Source organism: Macaca mulatta, chromosome 2 (genome assembly GCF_049350105.2).
Source record: "Macaca mulatta isolate MMU2019108-1 chromosome 2, T2T-MMU8v2.0, whole genome shotgun sequence".
NCBI classification, from domain to species: Eukaryota; Metazoa; Chordata; class Mammalia; order Primates; family Cercopithecidae; genus Macaca; species Macaca mulatta.
In genome coordinates this window covers 103,833,421-103,847,218 of record NC_133407.1, presented here as the reverse complement: position 1 = coordinate 103,847,218, position 13,798 = coordinate 103,833,421, and the positions used below count along the sequence as shown (strand labels likewise).

Here is a 13,798-nt window from a genome sequence, read left to right as displayed (position 1 = left end):
AATCCCAGCTACTCGGGAAGCTGAGGCAGGAGAATTGCTTGAACCTGGGAAGCAGAGGTTGCAGTGAGCCGAGATTGCACCACTGCACTTCAGCCTGGCGACAGCCCAAGTCTGCATCTCAAAAAAAAGAAGGTGGGTGTTCTGATTAAAAGTTTGTCCACTTCCTACGTGAGTTCAGTTTCTCCCCATTTGGATTTTCTGGTGCTGTGAAAGTTCTGACCTATATTTAAAGACTTTTCCACATTCTTTACAATTGTATGATATCTTCCCAGGGTAAATTATCTGATATTGGTGAAAGACTGACCTTAGTTTGAAACGTCGGCTTCACTCACCACATTGATTAAATCTGTTCTATATGAACTCTCAGATTTGTAACAAGATGCATGCTGTCACTAATGATGTTACCTAATCTCTTACACTTCTCTTCTTAACAGGCTGAAAATAAGAAAAGCCAAAATACTAATACCAGCACTTTGGGAGGCCGAGATGGGCGGATCACGAGGTCAGGAGATCGAGACCATCCTGGCTAACACGGTGAAACCCCGTCTCTACTAAAAATACATTTAAAAAAATGAGCCGAGCATGGTGGCGGGCACCTGTAGTCCCAGCTACACGGGAGGCTGAGGCAGGAGAATGGTGTGAACCCGGGAAGCGGAGCTTGCAGTGAGTGGAGGTCGTGCCACTGCACTCCAGCCTGGGTGACAAAGTAAGACTCCGTCTCAAAAAAAAAAAAAAAAAATACATGTTTCTGGATTTTTTTTATCTTGTTCAGTTAATTTATTTCAAATGAAGAAAGCCAGTTTCCATCCAATTACAATCATGAATTCCTCAGAGTTTATTTTTAGGTTAATATTTAGAAACATTACATTTTCTCATGGAAACAATGAACAATAATGATTATGTTTGCTTCCAGGCTAGCTCACAGAAGCCTATATTCCTCTAATTGTAATGAAAACACATCTTTGTATTGAAAACAGTAGAAAATTATACTCTGGTTTCTCTTCAGATCGTATAAATCTTTTGCCTTTTACTAAAGATTTCCATGGAGAGGAACAGCTCTGAATCTTAATATACCATCTCATGCCAGTTAGAATGGTGATCATTAAAAAGTCAGGAAACAACAGATGCTGGAGAGGTCATGGAAAAATAGGAATGCTTTACACTGTTGGTGGGAGTGTAATTTACTTCAACCATTGTGGAAGACAGTGTGGCGATTCTTCAAGTATCTAGAAGTAGAAATATCATTTGACTCAGCAATCCCATTACTGGGCATATACCCAAAGGATTATAAATCATTCTATGATAAAAACACCTGCACACGTATGTTTATTGCAGCACGATTCACAACAGCAAAGACTTGGAACCAACCCAAATGCCCATCAATGATAGGATTAAGAAAATGTGGCACATATACACAATGGAATATTGTGCAGCCATAAAAAAGGATGATTTCATGTCCTTTACTGGGACATGGATGAAGCTGGAAACCATCATTCTCAGCAAACTAACACAAGATCAGAAAACCAAACACTGCATGTTCTCATTCATAAGTGGGAGCTGAACAATGAGAACACATGGACACAGGGAGAGGAACATCACACACTGGGGCCTGCGGGAGGTGGGGGGCTAGGGGAGGGATAACATTAGGAGAAATACCTAATGTAGGCGACGGGTTGATGGGTGCAGCAAACCACCATGGCATGCATATACCCATGTAGCAAAACTGTACGTTCTGCACATGTAGCCCAGAACTTAAAATATAATAAAAAAAAATAGTAGAAAGTTTAATTATCCCATTAAGTAAAAAAAGGTGTGTAGGGGGTGCTCTGTAATATTTGTCTGTGTAAGAGTAACCACTTTCATCCTTCACAGCAGTCATATAAAAGAAGAAAAACGTTTTGCATGACAAATTATTAAAACAAAGGACTGGGCATGGTGGTTCATGCCTATAATCCCAGTGCTTTGCAAGGCAGAGGCTGGAGGATCACTTGAGACAAGGAGTTCGAGACCAGCCTGGCCAACATCGTAAGTCTATTTTATTTTATTTCACTTATTTTATTTCATTTATTTTATTTTATTTTATTTTATTATTTTATTTTATTTTATTTTGAGACAGAGTCTCACTCTCTCGTCCAGGCTGGAGTGCAGTGGCACGATCTCAGCTAACTGCAACCTCCGCCTCCTGGGTTCAAGCAATTCTTCTGCCTCAGCCTCCCTAGTAGCTGGGATTATAGGCACCTGCCACCACGCCCGGCTAATTTTTGTACTTTTAGTAGAGACAGGGTTTTACCATGTTGGCCAGGCTGGTCTCAAACTCCTGACCTCAAGTGGTGTGCCCGCCTCAGCCTCCCCGAGTGCTGGGATTACAGGTGTGAGCCACCGCATCCGTGACCCTATCTCTTAAAACAAGCAAACAGACAAAAACAACAACAAACGAAGAGGAAAAGCAGGAAGTGAAGCTCACAGGTTCTCTCACTCACCAGAACAGACACCTCTCAGGGCCTCTCTGCCGAGCAGCACCCAGGGATCTGGGCCGCACGGTATTCCCCCTTGCTCCAGCAGAGATATCAGAACTTGTTTAGGGAATAAAATGTTTCTCAAGGAGGAAAAAAAAGGAATAGGAAAATGTGGGGAGTCAACCATTGTTGATTCTGGAACTCTTTTCAGCCCATCTTTTGCCTTTAGCAAGTGGAGGAAGAATTGGAACACCCAGGAGAACAAGCGAGGCGGGATCTCAGGGAAAGGGGAGCACACGACAGAAGGAGCCCAACTCTCTTACTCAGGAAGGAGCATAACACATCTGGCCCTGTGAGGGGGTGGGCTGAAATAGTGGTAGTATCCCACCCACATGGTAGGAGGCTAAGATCTCAGGAAAACAGGGATGGTGTAGGGACAGAGGGCTCAATTAGGGCATCAAAAAAATTTTCATTTCACATTTTGTCCAAAGCAGAACCTCTACTAGGGAACTGGGGACATCTGTTTCAATACTACAGAGAACCTAGGGTTCTCCCTGGCCAGCAGTCCCTGAGGCGGGTGAGTTGGGAAACTCAGTTGATGGGATTCTGAAAATGAGCTTATGAGAGATACCTCAGCCTATAAGAGGAAAGAAGCCAGGAAGCTCCAAAGTACAAAGGCTGAGTCCTAGAGAGAGCCTCACCCAGAGGCTATATCTCCAATACCATCTCTGTACAGGGTCTTTTGAGCAGGCATCAGGCTGGCCCATTGCTTGTAGGTGAAATAGAAGGTCTTATCCTTGATGGTCACTGGTTCCTGAAACAAAAGATTCCTACTCAAGCCCTGGGGAACAGGGGAAGGGGGCAGATGTGCTGTAGATAATTAGATGGCCAGATGAAGACCAACATAGAAAATCAATAGTATACCCCAGAATTCAGTTGGAAAATGGACAAGACCTATAGCACACACATGCATGTGTGCATACATGCGCCTGTGCCCCTTCATAAAAGAACTGAATAAATGATAAGAGAGAACATGTTCATAAGTGGAAGGCATTATTTTTCTAAAACTGTCATTTCTCATTTAATCTATAAGTCATTGCAATCCCAAAGGAAATCATTTTTTATTCTAAAGTTCTAAAGAATCTGGATTGTGAAGCTTATATGGAGGGACAGATGGAAAGACTAGTAAGAATATTTTTGGGGGAAAAAGGAAATTTGCTCTACCCAGATATCAATCCATACTATAACATTACAGTAATCATTTCCTGGCTGTACTCCTGCAATAACCTCCTAACTCAAATCTCATTCATTTTTCTCTTACATACCCAATAATGTGTGGGTGTGTAATAAAGTAGATTTTGCAAACAGTCTGAATGATCTGATAAAAAGTTCATGAAACAGTCAAAAACTCTTTAATGGCTATCATTCTTCTTAGGGTGAAATCAAACTCTTTCCCATGACCTCTAAGATCCTACTGATCTGGCCCCTACGTCCCTCTACAACTTCAGCCCATGTAACTCTCTCCCTGGGCTCTGTCTAGTCCAGCACCCTGGCTTCCTTTTTTTTTCTTCAAACAAGTCAAACTCTTTCCTACCTCAAGGCCTTTGTATTTGTTCTTCTATCAGCCTAAAATTCTCTCCCCTTGTTCTTCCCTTTCTTTAGATCTCATTGAGGACATCGCCTGTTCAGTAAGTTGTAAAAACTCTGCGTGAAGAAGGCCTTGCCCAGTTATACAATATCAAAGCCACACAAAAAGTGGCCCACCTCTTTCTCTCTCTGACCTCATCTCTAACTACCAGGTCTGGCTCCTTTTCCTTCTGAAATACTTGCCTTCTTTCTGTTGCTTAAAAACTCAAACACTTTAAGATTGTTCACACTTTAGGACCTTGCTGTTCCCTCTGCCTGGTTTGGTCCCTCAATTCATTCTGTTCAAATATCACCTCCTTCAAGAGGTCCTCTCTGACCTTCTTCCACTCCAGGCACTATAGTCACTTTCCATCCCCTCACTTACCCTTCCATTTTGGCATGTATCATTCCCTGACAATGCAGTATACATTCACGGGTGTGTTGTGTGTGTCTCCCATTAGAGTTTACAGCTCCATGAAGGTACTGTCTTGGTCACCATTGGCACAAAGCAGAAACCCCATAAATATCTGTTAAATGAATGAATCTACAAAGTAAGAGCTCAGTAAGTTATGTAACTATTATTATTTCTCATTGTATCTGCAAAGCTTATTCCATGGCCTGGCATACAAAGGCTGCTCAGTATATACTTGCAGAATAACCAGGCCCCCAGGCGTAAGCTGTTCTACACACACTATTTGCAGAGCAAATGTATTTCTCCAAAGGACTTTTCCTACTTACCCTGGTGGACTTCATCTATAGAACGTGTGAATTTCCAGTTTCCAGAAAATTTTACTGGCAGTTGCCTCCCTCCACTTTACCAATTAAATGGATCTTCTCAAAATCATGTGCTGTCTCTAACCAAGACATGTCTTAGTCTGGACAATCTCATTTAGCCTCAAATCACTTCCCCCCCAAAACACACAGTTTCTTGTGTATAGACACACATATACACTTGCTACAGCCACCCTGCAATGGGTAAACCAGGTCAGGCCCCTGAGACCTGTACTGATTTCTCCGACAGCTGACTTAAGGCAGACTGTTAGGAAGCCCAACTCAGCTGGGACCATATTCTCTGCAGAAAGGGCTGCATTCCCCTGGTTTCCTGCACTGCTCTCTGATTTTGGAAAAGGAAGAGTCTCGGGAACTAAGTGAGGAGAAGAGAGCCACAAATAAGCCTGACCTTCTCTTGCAGCTCAATATGTGCACTACTCCCCCGTATCATCCTGCTTAAAAACCTTTAGAACTATGTCTTGTCCTCCCACTCCAGGGTTACCTGGCCCCACCTTCAGCTGCAGAGTTATAACTGCTCCTTCAGTTTATTGCTTCATCCAATTGCGGGCAAGACACAAGGTTTCTCAAAACATGCCACTACACTCCATAGTCCAGAACTGAATCTCAGCTACAGGAGAATCCTGGTCTCAGAGGAACTGCTTGGATTTGTAAAAGAAAATAAAATTTCAGGACCTTCTAAATTTATTATGTCAAGCGGAAAGTTAAGCCCTGGAGAGTCGCATATTATGTATGCTATTCTTCTTCTTATTGTTTAACTCTCTTCCTCATTGTTCTTATTCTGTAAATGACTAGGAGAAACCAGAGACCAGATCTTCCCCCTTCCAATCACTGATCTTCGTTATAGATTAACTGTCTCCTTTATTATCCTGTACCTAACTCAGACCAGATGGTGCCCAAGGCCCCATGACAGTTATATCTTCAGGGTGGAATGTTAAATATACTTTTCCTGGAAAAAAAGACCACCCAACTAATCAAATAATCGTAACTATGCATTAAACCTTACATAGAAATATGTTGAAATTCTATTACACTTCCCTGAACTTTGTCTATATAAACGATCTTAAACGTCTACCCTTTGGAAGACTGACTTCCATTCTTTGGAATCCGTGCTTCCTGGGCAACCCGTCCTTAACTTTGCACTTGAATAAAAACTATCTTTAAACCAGATTCTGACTTTTTGATTATTTTAGGTTGACAGGTTGGAGTAGAAAATAGTTTTTACTAAATGTGTTCAAAGACCCTGACCATGACCAAGAGAGGCCGCCTCTGGAAAGAAATCGGGCAGAGGACTGCTGAACCAATAAGGGTTTACAGGACAAAATGAAAGTGCAGGCTTGCCTACGGGTCAAAGCTGGAAAGAGTGCCCAGAAACAACAAGAAAAAGGCTCAAGTGCCCCGTGGGTAACGCTGGGCGCAGACCCGCTAGGATCACTGAGAAGACGGCCAGCCAATGTCATCAGCCACAACTAGGAAGGAGGCCACAAAGCCCGGCGCAGAAAGCCCTCCAGACGGAGAAGAACGAAATGGGCTCACGGGGTCTCCTCGCCCCGCCTGGGATCACCGAGGGCCACGTTTCGCTTCCAGGCTGCGGCTCTCTGGTCAGAGCGCCACCTTGCAGGTACACTCTCCCACGGGACCGCAGGGGCTCCACCTGGCGGCAGCGAGCCGGAAGTACGGCGGGAGCCTGGTTCTCTCTAGGAAGCCAAAGGGTTCGCGTCTCGGTGGTGCGTTGGTCCAGAACCCTCACGTGACAAGTCAGCACAGGCTGCTCTTCTTGCTGGTCAGTGTTGGAGATGCGCCCTGGTCCAGGCCCCTCCTTGCTCATTAGTGTTGATGATGCCGTGCTGCCTAGCGAATCTTGATGCAACCCTGCCTCCACAAGCCTCGTAGCTGGCTACAGATGGGGCCACAGTGGGGCCCAGGAGGGTGCACATATTTTGGGATTCGTCCTGCAATCCTGGTTGTCCACATGCAACTGGGATAGAAAAGCCAGACTTGCGGCCGGACGTGGTGGCTTCTGCTTGTAATCCTAGCATTTTGGGAGGCCGAGGCGGGCGAATCCCTTGAGCTCAGGAGTTCGAGACCAGCCTGGGCAACATGGTGAAACCCGTCTCTACAAAAATTACAAAAACTTAGGGGCCGGGCGCGGTGGCTCACGCCTGTAATCCCAGCACTTTGGGAGGCCGACGTGGGTGGATCACGAGATCAGGAGATCGAGACCATCCTGGCTAACACAGTGAAACCCTGTCTCTACTAAAAAATACAAAAAATTAGCCGGAAGTGGTGGCAGGTGCCTGTAGTCCCAGCTACTCGGGAGGCTGAGGCAGGAGAATGGTGTGAACCCGGGAGGCAGAGTTTGCACTCCAGCCTGGGCGACAGAGACTCCGTCTCAAAAAAAAAAAAAAAAAAAAAAAAAAAAAAAAAAAATTAGCCAAGCGTGGTGGCGTGCCTATAGTCCCAGCTACTTGGGGGACTGAGACAGGAGGATCGCTTGAGCCCAGGAGGTTAAGGTGGCTGCAGTGAGCCAAGATTTCCCCACGCCACTCCAGCCTTGGGGACAAAGTGAGACCCTGTAAAGAAAAAAGAAAAGAAAAGAAAAGAAAAAGGAGGAGAGGAGGATTTGACTTCCAGGGCATGGCATCATATAGGGAAATATTAATAGCTGTTTGTATCTCTTCATAAGCCTTCACCATTCCTAGGACCTTGTCCAGGGGGGGCTGGACTGGTAAAGATGAATCTAACCATCTCCAGTCTGTTCTCTATCGCTATTCCCTCTAAAGGCCTTGTTAACACAGCAAGCTTTGACATACTGAGTGTTAACCTCCCCCGAGGGGAAGCCTACAAACTAGATAAATAGCCCAATTTCATACTCTCAAGTGCAGAGGTGTATTGGCCAAGCTTATTATAATTTGGACTGAACTGTAAGAGGCAGAGTTCTTCCCTACAGCTTGTTAATTGCTGTTAAGACATAGAGAACAGGCCGGGCGTGGTGGCTCACACCTGTAATTCTAACACTTTGGGAGGCTGAGGTGGGGGTATCACGAGGTCAGGAGTTCGAGACCAGCCTGGCCAAATTGGCAAAACCCTGTCTCTACTAAAAATACAAAAATTAGTTGGGCATGGTGGCACATGCCTGTAATCCCAGCTACTCGGGAGGCTGAGGAAGGAGAATCGCTTGAACCTGGGAGGTGGAGGTTGCAGTGAGCTGAGATCATGTCACTGCACTCCAGCCAGTGATGGGAGCAAGGCTCCCTCTCGGAAAAAAAATAAAAAAAAAAAAAGATATAGAGAATAGGAAGTTTATGGAATGAGATGTGTCTGAAGGTGGTTCTAAGAAATCTTAGCTTGGGAAGATGACAGCTAGGGGCAGAGGCATTCAAGGAAAACCAGGGAACCCTACCGGAGACCTATTCTGGTAGAATAGGATATTCCAGAGACCTATTAGGAGGAATGGCAGTAGTGACCGAATTAAAGGAGAAATCATGCAGTCACACAGTTTTTGTTAACACCAAGACAGCTTCCATATTGGAGTGAATATGAAAATACAAAAAAAAAAAAAAAAAAAAAAAAAAGAAAAGAAAAGAAAAGAAAAGAAAGAAAGAAAGAAGGAAAGCCAGCCAGCCAGGCACGGTGGCTCGCGCTTGTAATCCCAGTACTTTGGGAGGCCAAGGTGGGCGGATCATGAGGTCAGGAGATCGAGACTATCCTGGCTAACAAGGTGAAACCCCGTCTCTACTAAAACTACAAAAAATTAGCCGGGCGTGGTGGCGGGTGCCTGTAGTCCCAGCTACTCGGGAGGCTGAGGCAGGAGAGTGGCGTGAACCCAGGAGGCGGAGCTTGCAGTGAGCTGAGATTGCGCCACTGCACTCCAGCCTGGGCAATAAAGCAAGACTCCGTCTAAAAGAAGAAAGGGAAGGGGAGGGAAGGGGAGGGGAGGGGAGGGGAGGGGAGGAGAGGGGAGGGGAGGGGAGCCAGGGAGAACTATAACCATAACTGAATCAAATGGATCAAATGGAGAGCTATAGCCTGAGAGCCAGCCTTGCTACTGTTGAGTTGGTTGCACACACATATCCCAAACAGAAAGACCCAACTCACTCAACTATGTGGCTGTTTACCCCAAAGACAGAGCCCCAAGGAAATCAGAGGAGACTATATCCCCATTTCCCTAACCCCACCAGCTATTCCACCCACTGACCAGTCACAAACCATCATCAGAGGAAGATGTGAATGCAGTCTGAGAGATCACTGAGAGCCAAAAAACGTTAATGGAGTATAACCAACACCAAGGCAGAATGAACTGTCAAAGATAAATTTATGAAAGCTTCCAAGCAGAAGAGAAAAAAAAAAAAAAAAAAAACCCTGAAGCTTCTCAGTTATCTTAGTTGTCAGGAGACATAGAGCAATAGAAATGAGGGAAAAGGTTGTGATCTAATTAGCAGCAGGCACCTTTTGGGTGTCTGATCAGCCCAGTTAACCACTGCCTCCCACAGGATAGGGCCCTGGAAGCCTCATTTACATTACATGACCTAGCCCCCCTGGGCCATAGGAGTAAACCAGAAGTGAACATCTAACCCAAACTGAGCAAATCCTATTGTCTCTCCCAAGAATTAGTAATTAAGTCTGAGAGAGTCTAACTCAATTTGGGCTGGTTTCTGGAATGGAGTTATACACTTGGGCCCTCTGGCAATTTCTGCCCTATGCCTAGGATTAGAGAAAGCAGGAAAGCAAAGAGCAAAAAAGGGATCAGAAGTGAGGAAAGAGCTGAGACTGAACCTGCGTGCGCTGCCCGTTGTTCCTGATTGCTTGGATTTTCCACGCTTCAGAACTTCTAGTTGCATTCTTGCCTTTAGGTGCCAGGGTACATGCAGAAATCCCCATAATAAATTAAGTGTATTTAAGTTAATTCAAGTAGGTTTCTGCTATTTTTAAACAGAATCCTAAATAACACACTTAGCTAAGTCACTGTTTTTTGTTTGTTTGTTTGTTTGTTTTGAGACGGAGTCTCGCTCTGTCGCCCAAGCTGGAGTGCAGTGGCCGGATCTCAGCTCACTGCAAGCTCCGCCTCCTGGGTTCACGCCATTCTCCTGCCTCAGCCTCCCGAGTAGCTGGGACTACAGGCGCCCGCCACCTCGCCCGGCTAGTTTTTTGTATTTTTTTTAGTAGAGACGGGGTTTCACCATGTTAGCCAGGATGGTCTCGATCTCCTGATCTCGTGATCCGCCCGTCTCGGCCTCCCAAAGTACTGGGATTACAGGCTTGAGCCACCGCGCCCGGCGCTAAGTCACTGTTAAAGGCCAAAGTCTGAAAACGACACAACTTAGTTAACAGACATCCGTCTTTCCTGAAGAAAGTGGACATTCCTTATGCAAATCTTGAACTAGCAAGTAGACAGGTGTATGAGCTGTTTTTGTTCAAATTCTCACATAAATAGTTGGATTTCTTCCCACACCAACAACCAATTCTTCAGCTCTCTGGACACCAGCTAGGTGTCTAACAATTCAACTCTGGCACTAACTACCCAGAGTTAGCATCAAACCATACAGGTTAAAGGCTCAGTCCCACAAGACTGTCCTCACTTTAGATGCCAATCACGGGGCCACTGTACTTCTGTTCCCATAACCCTCTTCTCATGTTTAATAATGTGCTAGAATGGCTCACAGAAATCAGGAAGGCACTTTACTTCCTCTTACTGATTTATTGTAAAGGAAACAACTCATGAACAGCCAAATGGAAGAGACGCAAAGGGCAATGTATGGAGGGAGGGGCATGGACCTTCCATGCACCACCCTCCAAGCACCTGCATGTGTTCACAAACCTGGAAGCTCTCTGAACTCCCTTGTTTAGGGTTCATATGGAGGTTTCATTACATAGGGATAATTGATTACATTATTAGCCATTGATAATTAGCTCAGCCTTCAGCCCCTCTCCCCTTCCCAGAGGTTGGAGGTTGGGGTTGAATGTTCCAGCCCTCTAATTATTCCTTGATCTTTCTGCCATCAGACCCCATCCCTAAGCTATCTCAGGGACCTCAGCTACCAGTCATCTCATTAGCATACAAAAGACACATTACTCTGGAAGTTGTAAGGGTCTCAGAAGCTCACGTGCCAAGAACTAAGACTGCATATTATAAAAAAAAATTAAAAAAAAAAAAAAAAAAGATGCTCTTATCACTAGGAAATTACAAGGATTTTAGCAGCTTTATGCCAGAAACTGGGGAAAAGGACAAATATGTCTTTCTTATTGTATTACAGTATCACAGGGGGAAAAGTCAGTATGTTTAGATACAACCATTTCAGTTTCCGAAGAAATAGAAGGCCAGGTGCAGTGGCTCATGCCTGTAATCCCAGCACTTTGGGAGGCCGAGGCAGACGGATCACCTGAGGTCAGGAGTTCAAGACCAGCCTGGCAAACGTGGTGAAACCCCGTCTCTAGTAAAAATACAAAAATTACCCAGACGTGGTGGCTCATGCCTGTAATCCCAGCCACTCAGGAGACTGAGGCAGGAGAATTGCTTGAACCCATGAGGCAGAGGTTGCAGTGAGCCAAGATCGCGCCATTGCACTCCAGCCTGGGTAACAGAGTGAAATTCCATCTCAAAAAGAAAAAAAAAAAAAAGAAGAAGAAATAGAAACTCCTTGGAAGAACACTATGTTGGAATCTAAGTGATAATGAGTTTATTTTTACACATCTATTCCCACTGTGAAACTCTATCAGAAGTTTCACAGTGATGGCCCCTATCAGAAAACACCTGAGTATCTATTAAGTACCAGAAAACTGGGCATCATTAATACCTGAATTAAAAAGAATGACACATTATTCATCTATTTTCAGCACCTACTATAAGTACTGTAGAAGCTTTGTAATAACGTTTGTGTAACAATGCAGTGGTGGGGGGGGGAACCCCTCTAAATATCTGTTCAACGAATAAAGAAAAAAATAAATGAGAAAATAAACTTCACCAGTCAAATCCATAAATCTCTTGGCTATGAAAACTAGGGCAGATCCATTTATTTTTCCCTACACTCCTTGCTTTCTTCTCCTCTTACAATTTCCTATCCTCCAAACCATACTTAGAAGCTCCTCTTTTGTGAAGCCTGGCTAGTTGAGAAGTCTCTCATTCCCTCTTCCTTGCTATAATCCTCCCAGAACCCCTAAGGCCCTTTCTGTTTAATGGTGCTTTGGAGAAGTAAATAGAACTAAAATTTTGTATATGTGTCTGTGTCCATTTTGACTGCTTTACTTAGCAGTAATTCTGGGTTCTTTGCATATTCTGCAAGATCTGACTCTAGCTGGGAAATCAAATTTGGTTTTTGATTTTTCTTCTCCTAAACTCTATTGCACAAACCTTATCAAGGAATGAAAATAAAGTCCCCAACATCTCACCAACCATTTAATTTCTCCCTATGCCAAGGTAACTTTTTGGGGTGGTGGAAATTTTCTAACTCTTGCTTATACATTTGCATTCATTTATCAAAAGTCATCAAACTGTATACCTTAAAAAGGGTGAATTTTACTTTATGTAAAGCATATCTCAATAAACCTGACCAAAACCAAAAACAAAATCTCTCTATGCCCTCTCTTGCATACATAATTTTATGGTGTTAACATTTTTCTCTTTACTCAAACTCCTTAAGAGGCCTGGAGAGTCATGTCAGCAGGCCAGTCAAATATATATGTGTATATATATACACACACACAAAAATATATATCTATATATCTCTCTATATATACATATACACACAGAGTATATCTATATATCTATATCTATATATAGATTTTTTTTTTTTCAGATATGTCGCCCAGGCTGGAGTGCAGTGACGTGATCTTGGCTCACTGCAACCTCCACTTCCCGGGTTCAAGTGATTCTCCTGCCTCAGCCTCCCAAGTACCTGGGATTACAGGCACCCACCACCATGCCCGCCTAATTTTTGCATTTTTAGTAGAGATGGGGTTTTACCATATTGGACAGGCTGGTCTCAAACTGCTGAACCCAGGTGATCCACCCGCCTTGGCCTCCCAAAGTGCTGGGATTACAGGCGTGAGTCACTGCGCCCAGCCTATATATCTATATCTATATCTATATCTACTTATCTATCTATATATAGAGAGAGTGGCTTGGTCTCACAACTCAACTCTAGCATAGCACCACATGATGCTTAGCAGACTTATCTTTTTTTAAATTAAATTTTTAAAAATTATTTTTAGTAGAAACACAGTTTTGCTATGTTGCCCAGGCTGGTCTTGAACTCCTGATTTCAAGTAACACTCCTACCTTGGCCTCCCAAAGTATTGGGATTACAGGTGTGAGCCACCACACCTGGCTACAAACTTCCTTAAACATTCCTTTCTGGTAACTCCAAGTTCTTAGGCCACACTTTGTTTTTCTAAACAATTACAAATTAAAGAATCTCTGGCCCTGCACAGTGGCTGATGTGTGTAATCTTAGCACATGCCTGTATTCCCAGCACTTTGGGAGGCTGGAGTGGGTGGATCACTTGAGGTCGGGAGTTCAAGACCAGCCCAGCCAATGTGGTGAAACCCCATCTCAATTCAATTGTGCCACTGCATTCCAGCCTGGGCAACAAAGTGAGACTCTGTCTCAAAAAAAAAGAATCTCTGAACCCACCTATGACCTGTATTCCCCTGCTTCAAGATATCTTGCCTTTTGGGACCAAACCAATGTATAACCTGCATGTATTGATTGATGGTTTTTTGTGTAACTTCTGCTTCCCTGAAATGTATAAAACAGAATTACATTCTGACTGCCTCAGGACTACTTATTCAAGGTTTCCTGGGTTTGTGTTTTCTGCAGGCCACGGTCACTCACATTGGCTCAGGTTAAACATCTCTGAAATATTTTTCATGATTTGTTTTTTTTTACATTAACACAAAATAAAAGCCGTTTTCTTAGTACCGTATTCCCA

At 44.0% G+C, this 13,798-nt stretch overlaps 1 non-coding gene across 1 annotated transcript; it reads left to right on the top strand.

The window, feature by feature from the left end:
• The first annotated feature begins 986 nt into the window (after positions 1 to 986).
• LOC114676470 (U5 spliceosomal RNA) lies at positions 987 to 1,097 on the top strand. The gene has a single exon (XR_003727542.2). It is a non-coding gene; the product is annotated as a U5 spliceosomal RNA (small nuclear RNA).
• The last annotated feature ends 12,701 nt before the right edge of the window (positions 1,098 to 13,798 follow it).